General features: G+C 36.2%; 1 long non-coding RNA gene across 1 annotated transcript; it reads right to left on the reverse strand.

The window, feature by feature from the left end:
• Window positions 1–16,281: 16,281 nt before the first annotated feature.
• LOC142615432 (uncharacterized) lies at window positions 16,282–16,842 on the reverse strand. Its single transcript, XR_012840755.1, has 2 exons — window positions 16,768–16,842; window positions 16,282–16,666 (listed from the first exon to the last, which is right to left on the reverse strand). It is a non-coding gene; the product is annotated as an uncharacterized LOC142615432 (long non-coding RNA).
• Window positions 16,843–23,534: the final 6,692 nt, after the last annotated feature.

Consider the following 23,534-nt stretch of genomic DNA (forward strand, 5'->3'; position numbering starts at 1 on the left):
GTGTTGTATTCTTTGTAAACTACTTGTAGTATAGGAGTTAGTTGTAAATAGTGGATGACAGTTGTTAGTTCAGTTAGTGAGAAGTATAGGCGGGAAAGTTTGTTAGTTGGTTTTGTTTGTTAGTCTCCAAGTACTAGTATTTATATCTTTGTACACATACACTAATTAATTGAATCAATCATTTTTCCCAAATTAGATTGTGATAATTTTTCCAAAGTACTCTGCAACACAGCTGTTTGATGCAGGAGTAAAGTTTAAGTTGGCTTCAGGTAAATGCAAACTAGAATTAAATTTCACAAATGGAGTGCTCGAAATCCCACCCTTAGTGTGCTTTTGGGATGAGCTAGATTTTGCAACTTATCTACACGTTCAACTTATTTTTGCTACTATTCATGAGTCCTACTGCACTTTTTGATACTATGGTCCCACTGTATTATTCAGCCTATTTTCTACACTTTCAACAAAAAAATTTAGTTTCAGCTAAATAAGCTGTTTCCAAACAGACACTTAATATTCTAGGATGATATGAAAGCTCTTATTCGAAACGCATTAGAGCAATGTGATTATAGAAGAAAAGCTCAAGCTCAAAATAGGGTGAAAACGTACGAACTTGTTTAGACCCCAAATTAAAAATTACGGCTAGATTACTTTTACTCAAACTTAACAAAGTGTGGAACAAGAGTAAATATGTGCAATGAACCGATAACACTACTCTAAGCCATATCTAACCACAATGAACAATAAAAACAATGCTCAAAGAGTAGAAAAGAGAGATGCAAACACAAGATAACACCAAGATGTGTTATTGAAGAGGAAACAGAAAAACTCAATGAAAAACCTCTTCGCGACCCTCCAAGTTGAAATTGATCCACTAGAGAATAAAGTTAAAGTACACAAATAACAAAAGACCCTCCAAGCCTAATCTACCCCATGTACATGAGCCCTCCATGCTCTTGCTACCAATGGACTTCTCGGAGTCATGTCTTCTCTAACTTTCGGAATTCCGCAATTCAACCTGATTGCATCCACCACTAAATGGCTCATTCCAATACTTTCCAACAGCACCAAAACCTCACTTAACACGCAGATTGGATGTGGTAAGTGTTTGGCCTAAGAACCTCTTAAGGATCTAGAGATGGAGAGGTAGGAGTAAAGGAAATGTGTAGATGATTGTGGTATAAAAATCTCTAACTCTCAAGTGTATTTGCTAGGATTTTCTCTCTGAAAAGTACTCCTTACAATTTGTAGGTAACAAGGGTATTTATAGTGTGGGTAAAGAATTTGGTAAAATATTTTATCTTTTTGCCAAACAGAAAGTTTCACAAGTATCTCGCGGGATGGCCTTCTCGCAAACTCTTTGTGAACGTGATAGTCTGACGAGACTCTTCAGCTTCTAGTCACATGGTTCACACATGGCCTTTCGCGAATTACTCTTCTCGCGAGCTAGTTGCAAACTGCACTGATTCATCTTCGAAAGTTGATTCTTCACCAATCTCTCACACTCATCTTGTAAAAGAATGAAGTTTCTAGAAATTGAGAGAATTCTTATTGATTCACAAAATGAAAATATCAAAAGTGTCCAAAATAATTAACCTCTTCCTCTATATATACACAAAAACAGAGGCGAGAAAATAGCTAAATATCCTAACTAACTTCCTGATCTAACTCCTAACTCCACCGTTGGATGTGTAACACCTGTGCTTTCCTCTAACAACTTTAGACTTGCATCCATGCACATGATGTTCATGTAACTTCATTAAGCAATACGTTATTGTTTTCTGAATAACTTCATTCCTTTCAGCAAAACAACTTGTTGTTGTTTTTGTCTTTATCTGCTGATGCTCTCTGTCGTTGAACTTGAGTTCTTGTGCAGCTGTGTTAGTTTCACCCTCCCCCTTAAGTTTTGAACCTTAAGTTCTGAGACTTGAATTGAGGATTGTGTCTTTAGTCCCCTTGGAGTACAAATATCTTTTAAACCCAATTTTCCAGAAAGTCTTGTAAAAGCTAAAAACCCCAAAGCCTTGGTGAATATATCTACCACCTGAGAATTAGTAGCTACATGAAACGTTTTAATCGTACCCTCCATGATTTTATCTCTCACCAATTTACAATCTACCTCAATATGTTTTGTTCTTTCATGGAACACTGGATTGGCAGCTATATGCAAAGCTGCTTGGTTGTCACAAAACAACATAGCTAGCCTAGAATGATTTATCTTTAAGTCCTTGAGTAGTTGTAGCACCCAATTAATCTCACAGGCCACACTTGCCATTGCTCTGTACTCAGCCTTAACTAAAGACCTTGTAACAACTCCTTGCTTCTTTGATCGCCAAGAAATCAATGATTCCCCAAGAAAATAGCATAGCCAGTTAGGGACCTCCTAGTATTAGGGCATCCAGCCCAATTTGCATCACAAAAGGACTTTATGTGCAGATCAGAATTTTTAGGAAACAAAATACCTCTTTTTGATGAACCTTTAATGTACGGAAGCACCTTGTTGGCAGCAAGCAAATGGGGCTTTCTTAGCTGTGATACAAATTGGCTTAGCATATGCACAATATAGGTAATATCTGGCCTTGTCAAGGTGAGATACAAGAGTCTTCCAATTAGTCTTCTAAACTAAGCAGGATTTGCAACTAGTTTTCCTTCGTGTTTGGATAACCTCAAATTTTGCTCCAATGGAAATATGACAGGTTTTGAACCAAGAAAGCATGTATCCTTCAAAAACTCCAAATCATACTTTCGCTGGTTTAAACTGATACCTACATCAGTTCCGGCCACTTCAAGACCTAAAAAATACCTCAAATATCCAAGGTCTTTCAACCCAAATCTGTCATCAAGCAATTTCTTTAGACAATTTGATAGGCCAAGAATGTATTGACCCCTTGTGATAAATTAACCAATTAATTAGTCAAGTTAATTAATTAATCCAAGTAACATGCAAAATGTGTGGTAGTACAAACAAATCACCAAATAACTAAATGCAGCAGAAATTAAATTTGACACGGGTGATTTGTTAACGAATGGGAAAAACCACCGAGGCAAAACCACACCTAGTGATTTTAAGGTCACCACTCAAGAGAATTCACTATTATCACAACAAGCGGTTATAAGTAAAGGAATCTCAGTACCTTATACCAACCTACAGTTGAATCCTTACCTCAATACCCAATTGGACTTGTTCTATAGTGACAATCTCTTCTTGTATTGCACGGCTGCCAATACGTAACTAAGGCGTTGGTCTCTAACCAGAAAAGTAAATGCTTGAGCTTGAGAAGCTTCTGGTCCAGTGGGCCCGTAAAACGCACTATACGTGGATCCTAGTACATGACTTGATCACCAACTTGAGAAGGATATTGACTGCAAAGTTCTTCTATTCATCACACGATGAAGATCATGAAGTTGCTTGGTCACAAAACCCTATGGTGTATAAATACAGCAACTTCTTCAAGAGAAAGAAGAACAAGGGAAAATATTGTCTCCAGTCACAATTTGCATGAACAAGACTTTGCTCAATACTCGCGCAACCCTAGACGGCCCTTAAAATAATCCTTATATATGTTTAGGGTTGTGAGAAAAGAAAGCCTAAACATACATTCACAGATTGGATGAAAATCAGCTCTGAAAAATTGAACTTCATAAATCTCGACAGATATTCTAACTGTCGAGTAGACGTCGAGCCTCAGATTAAAACAACTCTTTCAAACCTCGATAGATACTAGCTGTCAAGATTTAATGAACAATACTTCCTTACTTGATTCTTGGATAGATTTTCATGGCTTTAACACTTGAACTTGAAACCTTGTTTCTTGAAGCATTAAACAAATCCTAGATCTACCCAATTACAAGTAAAGTGCGTTTTGTCAAAGGATTAGCCAATGCATAAAATATTTTTTTTGCTAAAACCAATACATAAAATGTTGACATATGTTCTTAACATCAATCAAATATGTCCTAACAATCTCCCCCTTTGGCAATTCATGACAAAACCACAACAAATAAATGAAGATATGAGAGAAGTCATAAATCACTCAACTCATACTCACTTGTTGAATGCAATAAAATCTATCCTAACACAATCTCTTGAAAAACTTTGCAAGAAGAGAGTTTATGGCAAGAAGACTTTGACAACCTGTATTTTTGAAACACTTTAAACAAAACTCATCAAGGCATTTTAGTGTGAAACAGAAATAAAAGATGGCATACAATAATATAAGAAGCATGTGCATAAAAAGAGAAAAGAAACAACACATGTAAGGATAGGTGAAAGAACTGCAATTCAAATGTATATATATATATCAACAAATACAAGGTTTGCTATCGCAACATGATCACAAGATCTAAGGTACATGAACAATGTATCTAAAAAAGAAAGAAAAGAAAAATATACATAAAAAATCCTCACTACATCCCTCAAAATATGAACACTCCCCCTATCTCCTAAACTAACCTTCCCCCTATAAGTATGACTACTCTCATATCCAAAACAACTCCCCCTTTTTGTCACAAGTGACAAAGGGTAAGTATATCAAGTAGACATCTCATCAGCACTAGAAAAGCTAACACCATCATCCTCAGTATTAGAAGCATTAACATCACCATCATCGTCCTCATCCTCAGAAGCCTTTAGAGTAGGAGGAGAAGAAGCAACGAAGCCACCCATGACACCTTGTCGTCATGCAATATAACCAATACGGGTGTTCACCTGACACAATTCATCATTGAGAGTATCGAGGCGAGCATCCATGCACACAAGCTGTGCCATGATGTCCTCGAGAGTCACACCACCCGTAGAAGAAGAGGAAGCGGATATGGATGGAGCCATAGAAGCTGGAGGAACTGCCATCTCGAATGTAACTACGCCTCACTCCGTTTAACGGTAGTGACGTCTATGGCACACATAAAATGGAAGTGGTCAGAAACGGGAAAGGGAACAGAAAAATGGCATAGAATCCTCATGATAGCAGAAGAGAAGATGAGTTTATCACGGATTGTTGTATCCCTATACACATCTATAAGTGAAAATATGAAATGGGAGGGGAGTTATAATGAGAGAGAGGATGCAAAACAAATGTCATAACCATCTTAATGAACCTAGGCCCTTTAGCAAAGGTCGAACAAAAAGTGAACTGATGATCACCCCAATCAAAGGGACGCTCATAAAAAGAGGATATAAGCTCTTCTTTAGACACGATCTTAAGACGATCATAACCAGGGTAGTCCAGATGCACTACCCTAGGGACATTGAGCACGTCGGATACAATATAAAGAGTGACCACGATGCGCGTACCTCGAACACGAGTAGAAAAATGAGGTACTGAATAATCAAATCCATACATGTTGGAGTAGAACTCCTGTATAAGCACAGATGGACAAGTGACTAAGACATCACATAGTGACTCCCAACCCCTACTGTGAATGACAGTGGGTAGGTCAGTGTCAAAGAAGTCCAACAAAATGACTTAGTGTTCCAAATGAATGCCTCATCTAGAAAAGTTCCCGAAAAGTCCTTGTAAACTTTATCATCACGGAACTGGATATGAGAAGGGGTAGGATCAGAAGAGGTAGATGCCCCAAAATGAAAAGGATTCTGGGATGGAGTGGATTTACATTTAGGTGCCATGACGCAACTAACGTAAGAAGGAGAGGGAGAGAGAGAGAGAATCAGAAAAGTACCAACAAGATACAATATAAAAAATATAGAAACTTGAAGGTACGTATGCATGAAAATGCATGAATAAGTGACATGCAAATTTAAATACATCATGGGCTCAACCCAATCCAAACCTACCAGCACACAATCATTGCAACAAGGTAAACACACATCTAAGATGCATTGTTATAATGCAAATGTGATGCAATTCATGATGATTTGAAATCATTTACACAAAGCCCATCCCAAAAATTTCACAAAACTTCATCAATTTTGAAAAATCCCAAAATTTTCTCAAAATCCCAAAAGCTAGGTCAGAAAACATGAAATGCATGAGAGAATGAGAGAAACAAGATCTTACCAGAAGAAGAAAGATCAATCTAAGGCCAAAAAACTCTTGGGAATGAAGTTTAGAGTGAGAGAGAGGTGTTTGGGAGGTGAAAGGACAAAAGGAAATTGAGAGAGATTGAAATAAGTGACTTTGGTATCGCGAGGAATCTATCTATAGAACCTCTTAAATCTTGCCAGATCGAGAGGTGTTGAGAAGTGTCAAGCTTTAAAAACTTGGAAAGATATAACTATCGAGTAGTTGTCCAAAGGTGTCCACAACAAGAATGAGCTTGATGGATCGAGGAGCTCTCAAGCATCTATCAAGGAGACAGAGACTTTCTCGATGGATCGAGAAGCTATCAAGATTGCGATAAAGAAAAGCTGAAAAGCTCGAGAGGTATCGAGGAGCTCTCGAGATTGCTTTAAAAACAGTTTTTCAAGAAGACAAAAACACAAACATGAATGCAATTAAGCATGCAACTCAACCAATGATCCAAACAACATTTTAAGCTCTCAAAATCATCTCTCAATCAAAAAGAAAGTAATCACATAAATCCAAACACACACACACACACACAAACACACACACAAACACGTCTAACCAATTTTATATTTCAAAAACAAGTTAAGACAGTTTAATGAGCATACATTAACACATGTAAACCTTGTGATAGCCAAATTAAATTGTACCTGCACATATATCAAAAGTAGAAAAGAATATTACGTGTTGTGTGTAAAACATCACAAGATTGCATAAGTATCTCTCTGTTATGACGATTTGAGATATGAGTAAATCAATTTAACTCACACACGATCATAACTACTTGATGAGGACTATCACCTTCAAGGTACATCCTATAACTCCCACATCTCTTAGAATACATACTTACAATCATATAAAAAGCATTTTGATCTTTTTGCTTTCATTTTTCTTTGCTTATTTTTCTTTTGTTAAGCATAGCATGCATGGACATATGAGAGAAAAAAAAAGAAATACCCAATTATGTTAAGCTTATTGACATTGCACTTTTGCTATGCTGAAGCATACCGATGTCATTTCATGATTGGTGGGCAACAATGGTGATATGGTAAGTTATGCCTTTCTCTTAAGATGTTCTAGTCTATCCCATCAAAAAAAGTGATACAAATGTTAAGTACAAGAGATAACTTAATCTTACTCATCACAAATAAAGAGTCATAAAGTTCACTTGCTTAGTTGTGCATAGAGATGCTCATCTAAGATACAAGAGATACAAAGTTTGGAAAACTTTGTTTCATTGGCCATTCAAGGTACATAAGTACCAATGTACATAAACACATACTATTTTTGTATTTTTTGTATTTTTCATTTTTCATTTTATTTTTATGAATGAAAAAACAAAACTAAAAACAAAACTAAAAAACAACTAAACAAGAACATGTTAAATAAAGCAATGCATAAAAACTAGACTGTCTCAAAATAAGAAAGTAAAATACACAAGTAATGCAAACATAACAAAAAGAGGGAGAGAAAGAGAAAAAGAGACGAAATCACTTGGAGTCTTTTTCCTTCCATAGTTTGGGGGAACCTTTCCTTTTGGCGAACCCTTAAACCAGCGAAAAGGGGGAAGAATTGAAACCATTCAAGTTCAAAAGGAACATGAGGGCCTTGATGAGATCTCCAAGAAGAGCAAGGGAGGATGGAAGCTGATTCTGGTTTCCCGACAAAACCATATTGTTGCTCTACTGAGTGGCTAACCATTTATGGCAATTAGGTCGAGTATGTCCAGCTACGCCACAGTGATAACAGAGATGCTGCTTCTTCTCTTTAGACTTTTGAGCATTACTCTTCTTAGCCCTAGGGTTTTTGGTTTCTTTCTTAGCAAGTTTAGGAGGTTCTCCTAAGATAGATTTACCATTATCTATGTTCTCACTAGCTATCACAGTTTTAGCATCATTATTCTCAGAATCAATATTATTAGCAGGAGAAACAAAAACAGTAGTACTAGAAGAATCAATATTAGGAAAAGCAAAATCATACCCTAAACCGGATCGATTGGAGGCAGATTTTTGCATGCCGGGCATCTCATCAAACTTTGCACTTGAGGTCCTCTCCAACTGAGCTATCACTTGGAACAGTTCTGCGTCAAGCTTCTTGGTCTTCTCTGCCAAGAAATTGTTTCCAAACCTCAGTACTCCAATATTTTGATTTGCTTCATCAAACTTTGTGGAGAGTTGTTCTCGTTCAAGCTCCACATCACTGAGCTTCTTGGTGGGCAACCTATACAGCTTCTCATGCTTTTTTGAGACCTTGTATAACTTTGCATAGGCTGTGTGGATGTCATCTTGTTCATCCATCTTCTTAAATTTTGATATCACCAAGTTTTCTTCTACAATCCCTTCAGTGGGATTGATAGTGGCGGTGAAGGCATTTAGGATTCTATCATCTTCATTTTTGGAATCATCCTCAGGTTCAGTATTGCTCAAAGTTGCAGCAAGTGCCTTGCTTTTCCCAATGGACTTGAGATAGGTAGGGCACTCTTGTTTCATGTGACCGAAGCCTTAACGCCCAAAACACTTGGGTCCTGAGGGAATAGTGTACTGACTGTCATCCTTAGCATCTTTCTTCCTTTTGTCTTGGCTCTTAGACTGAGAAGAACTTGATTGCCTATGGTCCTTGTCAAAGCCCTTTGCATTGGCATTCTTCATGAACTTCTTGAATTGTTTGGTGATATAGTCATTTTAGAATCTTAATCGTCAGAAAACTCATCCATGTCACTATTCTTGGCCTTCAATGCCATGCTTTTTCCTTTACTTGACTTGTCAATCCTTGTCAAACCAAACTTATAGGTTTGCAGATTTCCAATGAACTCTGTCAAAGGAATCTTGTCAATATCCTTTGATACCTCAATAGTGGTGATCTTGGCATGAAATCTCTCGAGCAAAGATCTGAGCACCTTTCTCACAATCTTGGTTTCGAGAATGGTTTCCCCAAGATTGAAAGCTAAGTTTACTATGTCCTTGAGCCTAGCATTGAACTCATTAAATGACTCATCCCCCTCCATCTTGATTTCTTCAAAGCTAGTAGTGAGCCTCTGAAGTTTTGAATCTTTGACAGCCTTAGTTCCTTCATAGCGTGTTTGGAGAATGGTCCACACCTCCTTTACAGTTTCAGTGGAGGATATCTTCTTGAACTTCTCATTTGTGACTGCACTAAATAAGGCATTCAATACCCTACAATTGAAGTTTACCGCCTTGATCTTTGCATCATCCCAGTTGGTCGGTGCTTCCTTCAGCTTAGTCCAGCCTATCTCCACAGCTTGCCACACTTTCTCATTTAATGACTATAATAAAGCTCTCATGCGTACTTTCCAGTATGCATAGTTAGTACCATCAAATAAAGGAGGTGCAATAAGTGACTATCTTCTATCCATGACAAACAGGGGTCAGTGGATCTTACAGCAAAGATCAAACCCTAATCAGAGTGTGCCTACTCTGATACCACTTGATAGGCCAATAATGTATTGACCCCTTGTGATGAAGTAACCAATTAATTAGTCAAGTTAATTAATTAATCTAATTAACATGCAAAACGTGTGGTAGCACAAACAAATCACCAAATAACTAAATGTAGTGGAAATTAAATTTGACACGGGTGATTTTTTTACGAATGGGGAAAACGACGGAGACAAAACCCCATCAGGTGATTTTAAGGTCACCACTCCCGAGAATTCACTATTATCACAACAAGAGGTTACAAGTAAAGGAATCCTAGTACCTTATACCAACCTACAGTTGAACTCTTACCCCAGTACCCAATTGGACTTATTCTATAGTGACAATCTCTCCTTGTATTGCACGGCTCCCAGTACATGACTAACCAAAAGATGCGTGGATCCCAGTATGCGACTTGATCACTAACTTGAGAAGAATGTTGACTGCAAAGTTCTTCTGTTCATCACACGATGAAGATCATAAAGTTGCTTGGTCACAAAACCCTACGGTGTACAAACACAGCAGCTTCTTTAAGAGAAAGAAGAACTAGGGCAAATATTGTCTCCGGTCACAATTTGCATGAACAAGACTTTGCTCAATACTCGTGCAACCCTAGACGGCCCTTGAAGTAATCCTTATATATGTTTAGGGTTGTGAGAAAAGAAAGCCCAAACATACATTCACGGATTGGATGAAAATTAGCTCTGAAAAACTGAACTTCATAAATCTCGTCAGATACCCTAGCTGTCAAGCAACTGTCGAGTTTCGGGCTGAAACAGCTTTTTTAAACCTCAATAGACACTATCTGTCGAGCTAGTTGTTGAGATTTAATGAACAGTACATCCTTACTTGATTTTTGGACAGATTTGCATGGTTTTAACACTTGAACTTGAAACCTTGTTTCTTGAAGTATTAAACACATCCTAGATCTGCCCAATTACAAGTAAAGTGTGTTTTGTTAAAGGATTAGTCAATACATAAAATGTTGACATATGTTCCTAACATCAATCACATATGTCCTAACACTATTAACACAGGCATGATTATTACCAGTCAGCAATATATTATCTACATAAACCAAAAGTACTATAAATGAAGATCCCTATATGTGAGTGAATAAGGAGTAATCAGACTTGGACTGAGTGAAGCCCATTTGCAAAATGATGATTGAAAACTTCTCAAACCATTGCCAAGAAGCCTGCTTGAGGCCATAAAGACTCTTATTCAATTTGCATACCATATTCTCCCCCTTACTATGAAATCCTGGTGGAAAACACATGTAAACATCTTCAACCAAATCACCATGAAAAAGACATTATTTACATCCATTTGGTGAAGAAACCACCCTTTCACAATAGCCAAAGACAACACAATTCTAGCTGAAACAAACTTGGCAATAGGAGAAAATGTCCCTAAGTAATCCAAATCATGTTTTTGAGTAAAGCGCTTGGCAACCAAATGAGCTTTATACCTCTCTATTGAACCATTTAAGTGATACTTAATTTTGTAAATCCACTTACATCCAATAGGAGACTTGCCTGATGGTAGAGGAGTCAATGTCCAAGTGTTACTAAGCTCCAAGGCTTTAATTTCTTTGTCCATGGCAGCTCTCCATTCAGAAAACTGAACTGCTTGATGAAAAGAAGCAGGTTCTGATGGAGTGGTAGCAACAGCCATGACAAAAGAATGATACTGAGGTCCAAGATGAGAGTAACTCATAACTTCTAAAATGTCATAAGGCTAACCAGAACTAGTTTTGGTACTAACTGCCTTACAAGAGTAATCAGAATGGTAAGCAAGTGGATAATGAGATCTAATGGACCCTCTTGACACAAGTAAGTCAGGGAGTAAAGGAATAGGTGCAATTTGAGTAGAAATAGGTAAATCAAAAGTAGAAATAGGATCTATGGAATCCAAAATAGGTTCTGCTGGGGCATCAAGTATAGGCTAAGGAACTTGGTTAGAATCAATGATTGGATTAGGTGGAAGAATAGGTTATGAAGGAACCAAACCTAATTCAATCATGTGAGGAATACTAGATGATGAAACAAAATAAGTGTCAATATTACCAAATGTATTTGAAGCATAGTGAGGAAACACAAAAGAATCAAGATATGAATTGGAAGGGTGATCTGATGCAGCATATGGAAAAATGTGCTCACAAAAAATGACATCCCTAGAAATGTGAATAGTATTGGATTCAAGGTCTAACACTTTATAACCTTTAATGCCATGATAATAGCCTAAGAAAACACATTTCTGGCCCTAGGTGCAAATTTGTGTCTATTATGTGATAGTGTGGAAATAAAGCCCAAATAGCCAAAACATTTAAGATGATCATTAGTAGGTGGAGAATTAAAAAGAAGCTCATAAGGGCTTTTATTCCCTAAAGATTTTGAGGGAATTCTATTGATGAGGTATACAGTAGTAAGGATGCAGTCACCCCATAGGCATAAAGGCAATTGAGACTGAAATTTTAGTGCTCTTGTAACATTGAGAATGTGTTGATGCTTCCTCTCAACAATAGCATTTTGTTGAGAAGTATCAACACATGATAACTGATGCAAGATGCCATTGGAATGAAAGAATTCCTTTAAGTAAAATTTTGTCCCATTATCACTTCAGACAATTCTAATAGTTTTAATGGTAGCATTAAACTAAGTATGAACTATATTAGCAAATTCGAGAATCAAAAATTGAGTATCGGATTTATTCTTGAGAAGATAAACCCAAGTACAACAAGTGAAGTCATCTACAATGGTCAAAAAATACTTGAAGCCATCAACAGTACAAGTGGCAAAATGACCCCAAAGATCACAATGCACAAGCTCAAAAGGCTGAGTAGATACATGAGTACTAGAAGAAAAAGGAAACCTTGTTTGCTTGGAAAAATGACAGACTTCACAACAATCTAATTTATTTGAAACTTTAGAACCTACAAGTTTATTTAACAAAACAAGCTTATAAAAGGAAGGATGCCTTAATTTGTTGTGCCATAAGTCCGAAGAAGAATGGCCAACAAATGTAGTCAATGCAGTATGAGAGGTAGGAGCTTGTAGCAAATACAACCCTCTACACTCTTTACCTAGAACAATTGTGCTCCATTGAGTAAGGTCCTGGATAAAACACCAATTTCCAAGAAAAATAAGGGAACATGAAATATTCTTTGTAAGCTTGCTTACAGAGATGGGATTAAAACTGAAAGAAGGGACACACAAGACATCAATGAGTGTTAAAGTGGAAGAAACTTGCATAGTACCTATATGTGTAACTAAGGCCTGTTCCCCATTTGGCAAGAAAACACAAGATTGTACAATAGAAGTGATAGTGGTAAGCTGGGTCACTGAATGGACCATATGGTCAATAGCTCCAGTGTCCAAGATCCAATCATAAGACTTAAAAGCATGTCTATTAATAACATGAGCAGAGAAAACAGAATGTGACATATTTGGTGGAATCCAATATGGATTACTTAAGAAGTTAGAGGAATTTGAAGATGAAGCTGAGGTAGGAGTTAAGATTGGTTGTATGGGAGGTGCAAGTGCCATAATCGTAGCAACTTGATAAGCAGATTGAGTACCAATACCCAAACCAAAACTTGAAACTTCTTTCAAAAAGTTAAGAAGTTGCTCACATTGGACTTGAGATATAGGACACTAAGCGTGTGTTTGGATAACCTGCGTTTGCGTTTTGCTGAGAAATTTCAGCGTTTTTTTTTTTTTTTTCCTTCTGCTGCACGCTTTTCACAGGGGACAAGGCTACTGTTCATGCTACTGTGCATGAACAGTAGCCGATTTTGTTGACTTTCAGCACATTTGTGGGTCCCGTGTACTGTTCACGGGACCCACAAACTTCACTTTTCAGATTTTTTAAAATTAAAAATGGGACCCACGGCACTATTCACACATTTAAAAATTATTTTGGTACAGTGTTTTCAGTTTTCAGTTTTCAGCAATAAGCTGTATCCAAACGGATCCTAAGGCAAAAGAGCTTGTGCAAGAGCCTGATGGGAAGCAAATAAGCAACAAAAGGGTTATGTGGTGGAAGATCAGCTTCAAATTGAGTGCCAAGACTGGGAAAAACAACATTATTTTGGTTCAAATGTGGATTGGCTAAGGCAAAACCATCCAAGTTCCCAAAATTTCCTGTATGCAAGACTGTTGAAACTTGATTAGCCATAGCCTTGTTGTTTCCTTTTGGCTTCTAACCTGGAGGATACCCATGTAGCTTATAGCACTTACCTGCTATGTGACCAGTAAGTGCAAATAGGTATTTCCTTCTTAGAATGCCCTCCTTTACCACCATGATAACCTTGGTTCTAGCCTTGATTACCGTTAAAACCTTTATTATGATTCACATACATTGCAGTGGCCTTAGTGGGATAAACCATATTAACTCCATGACCAGTACTCCTCTTTTCCTCTTGCAAGATCATAGAACAAACCTTGCTAACAGAGGGAAATGGCTCAATCAACAAGATTTGGCCAATAATATTCCCATAGCTATCATTCAAACCCATAAAAAATAAAAAAACATGCTCTTTATGCTATGCATCCAATTGAGAAGCCTTAGATATACATGTACAAGCACAAGTGCATACAGTGAAAGGTTGATAATTGACAAATTCGTCCCAAAGTGTTTTGAATCTAGTGAAGTATGAACTTACTAAGAGTGATCCTTGAGAAAGATGAGAAATTTCTTTCTGAAGCTCAAACTGTCTTGGAGTATTGCCTTGTGAAAGCCGATCTTTAAGATCAATCCACAAATCTCTTGCAGTGTTGATATACATCACACTTGCCTTAAGCTCCATGCTAAGAGAATTGGTCAGCCATGAAAGCAATATGGTACTACACCTACTCCAAGAATTGAACAATGGAAAGGAAGGATCTAGTTCTGGAATTGAACTGTTCACAAAACCAAATTTATTTCTCGCACTTAAAGCCAAGAACATTGATCTTGCCCAGCTCTTATAGTTCTCTGGACCAGTTAATGGTTGCAATGTGAGAACAATTCCTAGACTCTCAGAAGCTAGAAGAAAATAAGGATTGTTAGCAAATTCATCTGTCTGTGCTTGAGGAAGGCACTAATTGCGAAGGATTAGATTGTGCTTGATTGGTTGTTGAATTAGAAGCCATGGATGAACCAAAACTTAAAGAAAAACAAGAAAGAAAGAAAATTTTAAAGACTAAATTCTATTTGGCTTCAACGAAGGAGAAAGAATATCAAAGAAAATGTTGCTCTAATACCATGTAAAAGAATGAAGTTTCTGGAAACTGAGAGAATTCTTATTGATTCACAAAATGAAAATATCAAAAAAGTCCAAAATAATTAACCTCTTCTTCAATATATACAAAAAAACAGAGGCGGGAAAATAGCTAAATATCCTAACTAACTTCCTGAACTAACTAACTCCTAACTCCACCGTTGGATGTGTGACACTGTGCTTTCCTCCAACAGCTTTAGACTTGCATCCACGTAGATGATCTCTGCATGCCTTCATTAAGCAATATGCTGCCATTTCTGTATAACTTCATTCCTTTCAGCAAAACTACTTGTTGTCATTTTTCTTTTTATATGCTAATGCTCTCTGTCGTTTGACTTAAGTTCTTGTGTAGCTGTGTCAGTTTCAACACACTCCTTACAAATAAACCCACATAAATACAAGGAAATAATTAAAGAAATTACAATCAAATTTGGCATGGAATTAGAGCCAACACAGGCTAGTTGGAAATCACAACTTTACAAAAGCATTCATTACTGATTTCTATTTAATATTAGATCATCTTATCAATACCACCAAAGATGTGGATTTCCTTAGTGATGAGGGAATCACTAATAATGGGCTAGGTGACAGCAATGCAATGACATCTATGATCAACAATCTTAACAAGGGAATCTTCAGGAGATATATGAACTCTGAATTCTACGAGCTATGTAATGATTTGAATAAATTCTATGAGGTCCCTTCGCACAGATAGAAGGCAACATTAAAACATAAATATTTTAGCACTCCTTGGGGAATGGCTTCTACCATCGCTGGTATTTTTCTTTTGGTGCTCACTTTAATACAAACATTTTGCTTTGTCATCCAAGTAGTTTAGGTCCAATGCCTACTTGAATGATTTGGTTGGTTGTTTGATTGTTGTAGTGCCATAATGGATATGTAATTTCCAATTAAGGATCTGTTTGGAATCTACTTATTTTGTTGAAACTGAAATTTTTTTACTAAAAGTACTATAGATAAAGGTAAAAATTAGCTGAAATAGTACAGTAGAATCCATAAATAGTAGCAAAAATAAGCTAAATAGTAAAATAAGTTGGCAAAAATAATATTTTCCAAACACACACTAAGCATTACATTTTGAAGATTAAAGTCCCTATGGAAATGTGGTCTTAGTTAATTAGTTTTTTTATCTTGAAAATAAACTTTGTAAGTTGTGTTATGTCATATGTGTGTCTTGTAATTTTTTCCTGGGTTTGGCTCACCTCCAATTAACTCTTAACTGGACATCCCTTTTATTTTAATAGTATGCTACCATGTCACCCATCTCTTAATATAGGATGGAGATTAAAACACACAATACCACGTTATTTGGCGTCAGTTTAGTTAGGTGTTTTAAGAGCCTAAAAACGCATATTTAAAACCTAAAATTCTATTTTGCAACAACAATTCGTTATAGTTTTTTTACAAAGACTTATTTTAAACTTAAAATACTGTTTTACAATAGTTTATCCAAATGCACCCTTAACTTCAGCTTCATAAACTAATAGAAGTATTTTAGCCTTTTAACACTGTTAGCGTCAAAGACTTTGCAAAACAAGGGTGAAGGAAATTCACATCTGACATTTATCATGGACAAAGATTTATTTAGTTCTCCTTTCTTTCACAGATCTTATTTTGTGTAGTTATTCACGTGAATCTTCACGCACCTGCAGAAAAAACCAGATCCCAAAATGCCAACCATGTGACTGTTTTTTGTTCTCAAAAGGAAAGAAAAATTAAAGATCCATATAGCAGTAGCATCAACTCCGTACAGTTGGCTGGTTGGTGTTGGCGTGCTTTCTTTAAATACAACGGTTGAAACTAGAAGGTTGGTGGCAGCAGCAGCAGCAGCAACACCCATTATTTGAATTCTTTGAGAACTTTTATCAAGCATCTAGCATGCCTTCTTTTTAACCAAATAAAGCTATCACATGAAGAGACGCCGCCTAATTACAAACAACCAAGACAATCATTATACAAAATAACAACATTGCAGCAGCTTTGGTTCTCCATAGCTGCTCATCACATTGTAATTTGAGACTCTTACCCCAAACAGAATTTGCCCACGAGAAATGTCAATGTTGACATATCATATATTATATATAATAGTAGAAGCCTTTTCCTGCAATTAAGGAGGTCATAACATCATAAATCAATATAGATGAGAGTACAATTAACGATTTATTGCATGATCAAAAGACATTGTACATTCCAAGCCTTGTTGATTGTCGGTCTCCCTTCTACTCCCAAAGAAAAGCATACTTCACAAAAAAATATTCAATTATTCAAGTCACAGAGTTCATCAAATATTTCATGCAAAACATTATCATTAAAGATTTTTTTTTTTTTTTGCAAAAATCCAAAATTGACTTTCTAACTGTCAACTTTTTTCATTTCAGTCCTCTAACATTCAGTTTTGTCATTTCAGTCCTCTAACTTTCAATTGTTGTCAATTTGGTACTCCGTTAGACTTTAGTTACATGCTGCCATTAAGTGAGCCAAAACGACGTCGTTTTGGCTTTTTTATTTTGTAATTAAAAAAAATTAAGAAAACTGTTATTAAAAAAAAACATTCTTTTTTTGTTTTCTCATTCTCTCTCTCGTCAAACTCTCTCTCGCTTTCTCGTTATCTCTCTCTCTCTCTCACAGTGTTGTGGGGCATGGTGCAAGGCCTCACCGTTGCCGCCGGCCTCCACCCACAACCTCCTTGCCACCACCGGCCTCTGCCTCTACCTCTCCATCTCTCTCTCTTCGTCACTCACTCCACCAAACTTTGAAACCCAAAGTCTCATACCCCCTCTCCACCAAAATCTGAAACCCAAAGAAAATAATCTCACACCCTCTCCCCCAATAATCTCAAACCCAAACTTCATACCCAAAATCCCATGATCATTCCCTTCACAATCTAGGTAGTACTGACCACAGCCCTAAACTGCGAATTGTGGGGGAAGAAGGGAGAGTCCGTTTAGGTCAACAGCGGCAAGAAGAGCAAGAAGAAAGGGAGAGAAACAAACCGATAAGAGCGGGTATGGAACAAGAGGCGACGGGTTTGGGCGTTTCTCGACCTCGACGAGGCACATGCGGTAGTTTTCGGCAATGGAGAGGCGACTGTGGTAGCAGAATCGAGGGATATCGATGCCGGCAATTTCACCGTACCCATTGACGAACACTTCGATCGTGTCTTCCAGGTTGGGGAAATGGACTCGGGCTCCAGCCACAGGGGACCGAGGCGACAGAGGAGGGGGATCTGGAGTCCGGTCGATTTGTGCCTGGGATTGGGCGGACAAGGTCTCTGGAGTACAAATAATGGGTCGGAAGAAGTGATGAGGACCTCAAATAATTCTTAGAAGAGGATCAACAAGAAAATAACACACTGGACTATGGAATGGAATTTGATTCAGCGGTCTTTCTAAATGTTTTTTTTTAAAACAATTTTCTTAATTTTTTTAATTATGAAAAATTTAAAAAAAAAAAAACAACCTAAATGACGTTATTTTGGCTCACTTAACGGCAGCAAGTAACTGAAGTCTAACGGAGTCCCAAATTGACAATAATTAAAAATTAGAGGATTGAAATGACAAAACTGAAAGTTAGATGACTGAAATAAAAAAGCTGAAAGTTAAAGGGTCAGTTTTGGATTTTTTACTTTTTTTTTTTATAGTGAAAATATTGGAGATCAAATTAAGGCAGCGAATGTTTAAGGAAATCATGAAATTTAGATTAATCAAGAAATTGATTGCTAAAGGAAATTGTGGGATTTAAGCAATCAATTCAATTAACTGTCATTAATATGGGTACGTTTGTCAAACCCATCATGAAATGGAGTTTCAATGTAAACATCATTATCTAAGAGCATTTACATATGGCTTTTTAGTACCACTAATTCTAAAAAGTAAGCTGTAATGGTGGAGCCAAGCTTAAAAATTTTAGCTCTTGAGCTACAGTGCACAGCCATTTATGGTTGCGCACTATAGTAGGAAGCCAAAGCAAAAAATAATAATATTTTATCAAACCTCCAATTAAAATAATGTTTCTTTCTTTTCTTTTTTTCTCTCTCTTTTTTTTTTTCTCTTCCCATTACAGACTCCTTTGTTTCCCAAGCTTTTGGTTCTTTCTTCCTCCATCTCCCTTGCCAAGCTCTGACCATCTTTCTTCCTTAGTTCACTGCTGACCCAAGCCCCAAGTCCCAAGCCTCCACCGTTGACCCATTTTTGGCATTTGTGTTTCAATTTCGGTATGGGTTTTGGCATTTGTGTTGAGGTTTTAGAGTGGATTTTGGGCTAGGTTTTGGGCTATGTTTCTGTTTTGGTATGGGTTTCAGCGTTTGTGTGTTTTGGCATGATTTTGGGCTGGGTTTGGAGTTTTGTTTGCATTTCAGGTTTGTGTTTTAAGCGTGGCTTTCAGCCTTTCTCTGGGTTTCGGGTTGGTTGTTCTCGATCTATTGGTTTTTATCTGGGTTGCTCTTTTTTCTAGTTTTTCTGATATGGTTTTTGCTCATATTTCTGCTTTTTTTTTTTTTGGTTCTTCTTCGCTAGTTCTTGATTGGTTTTGGTTACAGTGGTGGCGTTGCAGCTATGTGGTGGTTTCAATGGCTTTGATGGTAGTTGTGGTTGTGTTTTGGCGTTGAATGATATATTATTTTATGGAGTTATTTATTTTATTTTGTTGTGTTAAAAGCTAAAATGAAACCGCTGATGCTAAGTGTTTTGTAAAATGAAAAGGTAAAATAGATAAAGTAGCTTTTGGTGGAGCTAAATAGCTAAAAGTATGGCTCCACCAATGTGGATGCTCTAAGCGAATGAAGAAGATGTAGCCTTTGAGTTAATGTTCCATGAATGTAGGCCTTGTGGTTGAACCGCATAACATTCTCATGTCACGTTATTTGGGTCCACATATGAGAGAGATTGTTAAAATATTGGTTAAATAATTAAATTTGTCATTTTCAAACGGTCTAACTTTTAGAGACAAGCAATTATTTATCTTCCAAGGAGAGAGTAAATGGTGAAAATAGCCAAATACCATGTTTTGGCAAAATTTGTAGCAAACTAGCACTATTTTGAAAATATTTAGTAATGCACCACTTTTTTAGTATTCGAGTTTCACAAAATTGAGTTCTAAATAGTACTCGAGTTCAGTGAACTTGAGTTCCTAGGTTAGTCATTAGCATGGCACTGTTTACCTAGAATTTGTGGAATTAAAAAAGTAATGTGGTACTTGATATTATGGAAATCAAGTACTTCTTTAGAGTACTCGATTTTACTGAAGTCGAGTACCCTTTTTTTCCTACTTTTTGTTTCGTACAAACCTTTAAAAGTACAGAAAGTGGTGCAAACTCAAATACTGAATCTGAAAGTTTTGTTTTTGGGCCTAAACAACTAGCATTTATGTCCATTCCCACAACCTATCCATCAAATTTCCTTAATTTGATTCTTATCACTTCCATTTTTGCCTTAAACACACGTAAAAATTAAAACAACTTCTTTTTGGTTTCTTTTTTTTTTTGGGTAAGAAATTAAAAATAGCTTCATTTACTACTCAGTGTGTTGTTTGGCCCAATCCTCATGGTCACGGGCTGGGCTCTTACCTTGTAAAGTGTAAACCACCTTGCATGGACTTTGAACCATCATTTGGGATCACTCTTGTGGAATGGTTTGGTGGCCCTTGGGCCTACTTAATTCGTTCCAAATATAAACTGCCCTTGATCGACATCATCAAGAGAGAAAAAAGGACTTTGTGAAAAATATTTTGGTGATAGACTTACTGGGTAAGTTGTTATTGTTAAATGAAAAAGTGATGTTAATAATAGGCCCAGATGAAAATCAATAAGAAGTTGGTCACATTAACCATTTGTAAAAATTTTGTAAAATATTTTGTTCCTATAGTCTTACTCTTATATAGCCCTGAGAGTTGACACTGTACATGGGAAAATTTCCTTAATTTGATTCTTGTTCAATTAGGTGAGGTGAGAATACATGGAAACTAATATATACTAAGGGCAAGATGTAGGTACAGTATTTATGTACTGTTCCTTTAGGTTACCTCTTAAGATTTTGTCATGTGGATTTTTTCTCATAAAAGGAAAATGTATTTTTTAGTCAAGTAGCTCCATATGATTGAATTTTAAGAAGGAATCCTAAGGAACAGTACCTAGGGTTTATTCATATACTAATATACTAATAGCTACAAAGTCGAAAAAGATCCACTAAGTTTAATTTTGTTTGTGTGTTCTATCAAGAAGGAACTAGCAACATTTGTTAAATCTTAAAGTTGCATTTGGATTTTGATGTAAAGAATAACTATTATTATAAATCAATTAATAAAAATTTTAAGCATGTTTTATGGTTGAGTTTTGAAAATTTTATTCAAATATAATTTATAATTTGATAGGCCAAAAACGTAGTGACCCCTTGTGATGGATTAATTGATTAATTAACATGCAAATGCGTGGTAGTACAAACAAATCACCAATAAACTAAATGCAACGGAAAATAAATTTAACACAATGATTTGTTTACGAATGGGGAAAACCTCAAAGGCAAAAACCTCACCTGGTGATTTTAAGATCACCACTTTCGAGAATCCACTATTATCAAAACAAGCGATTACAAGTAAAGGAATCACAGTACCTTATACTAACCTACATTTAAACCTTTACCCCAATACTCAATTGGACTTGTTTTGTAGTGACAATCTCTCATTTTGATGTACGGCTCCCAGTACGTGATTAACTAATTGCATGGATCCTAGTACGCAACTTCAATCACCAACTTGAGGAAGATGTTGGCTGCAAAGTTCTTCTTCTCTTCAACAAATGAAGATCGTGAAGTTGCTTGGTCACAAAACTATATAGTGTACAAACACAACAGCTTATATAGTGTACAAACACAACAGCTTCTTCAAGAACTGGGGTAAAACTAGGTTTTTTGGTCACACTTGTGGAATTATGCTCTTGTGCAATTGTGCTCTTAGCTGTGTCACCAGATACGGCCCAAACACATAATCACATAATCACGGATTAGAGTTAAAACAGATTTGAAATTATGTTCTTCATAAACCTCGACAGATGCCTATCTGTCGAGCTGCTGTCGAGCCATGGGCTTTAACAACTCTACAGGTCTCAATAGATGCTAGGTGTCGAGCTAGCCGTTGAGCTTTAATGAACAACACTTTCTTAGCTTGAATCTTGGACAGACATGGCTTCAATACTTGGACTTGAAATCTTGTTCCTTGAAGTATTAAACACATCCTAGATTTACCCAATTACAAGTAAAATGCGTTTTGTCAAAAGATTAGCTAAATTACGTAAAATGTTGACATATGTTTCTAAGAACCAATCACAAATGTCCTAACATAATTTATAATCTATATAAAACTGAAGAAGTTTGAATTTTGGAGAGATGCAAGTCGAGGAAGAGAGAAATAGTAAAGGGTTAGCTTGAGATATTTCCACCAGGTTTTGAGAGTATTTGACAATTAATATGATTGGTGGGTTTCAAATAACTCATATATGAATTTGAATTTGAATTTTTTTTTCTAATTGGTGATACATCAATTCGTAAGATCAATATAATAAAATTTGTAGTATTTGTAACATTACTCGATTTATTATTTAATTTCTTGCATGGAACTCAAGTTTAGAACTTGATTTTTATGAGTTAAAATGCAGCTCTCAACTATTTCTTATTTAATTTCTTGCATGGAACTCAAGTTTAGAACTTGATTTTTATGAGTTCAAAATGCAACTCTCAATTTGGCGGAGAGAGAGAGAGAGAGAGAGATTATTGACATTTTGAACTTTCCTAAATTGCTGGAGATGGCTTCAAGCTATTGACATATATATTTGTTTGTATTTTTTTTCCAATTTTTTTGTTCTGTTTTGGATCTATATTTTGCGAAATCCTTTTTCTTATTTAGATTAATTTTGAGCATCTACCTTGTTAAGCGTTGGGTTTCATTTCAAATTTGATAAATTGCGTTCCAATTTGTGTGTTTTATTCCTAGGTAAATATGATCATTGCCTTTCTTTCGTTATTTTACTTTATTTTATTTAAATTATAAAATTTCATGGTCAATAGCTCTTTTCTCATGGGTTTGTTCCACAAGTGCTTTGAAATCTGTTAATAATTACCTGATTTGGTTATTGTTCTCCCTGATCGATCAATAAAAAAGAAAATAGGCAAGACACATATCGATCGAGCAAGTCATCAAATTAAAGGAACTTATCAGCATAAACTGTAAATCTTCCATTTGCATTGGCAATTTGGCATTTTAATGCACTATATGATTGTGTATTCAGCAGTTGCATTAAAAAGGGATAATACACTGCACTGATAATGAATTATTTGTCGTCTGTTCCTTTGAACGAAGAAGGGCCATATCCTATCAACTCTTCACTCTGTGACACCATTTAATTGTTTATAATATTGGATTTGGTTACAATTTGTTCTCAACACATACTTAAACAAAGCACGTGATGTAGAGGAATTCTAATTTTTGTACTTCAGAGCTCAATTTTCAAAATCACATAGTACAAAATAATTTTAAAAAACAACAAATTATATTGCTTCCATCCATAAATAATCACTGACAAACCCAAAATGCATGTGTAATTTTCTTTTGTATTTTGAGCTTGACGTTTTGGGTGTTAAACCCACCAACCAATTTTACTAACAAAACTCCAAAGTCAGAAATAAAAGGAATAAATATAGAAATTAACAGATGCATAGAGATTAGAGACCGTATAGTAGGGTTTTTGATCGTAGTTTAAGGTTTTAGAGATCTATCAAATCATGAAAAACAAAGAGAGAAGAGAGA

The sequence above is a fragment of the Castanea sativa genome, chromosome 11, assembly GCF_040712315.1.
Source record: "Castanea sativa cultivar Marrone di Chiusa Pesio chromosome 11, ASM4071231v1".
Lineage (NCBI taxonomy): Eukaryota > Viridiplantae > Streptophyta > Magnoliopsida > Fagales > Fagaceae > Castanea > Castanea sativa.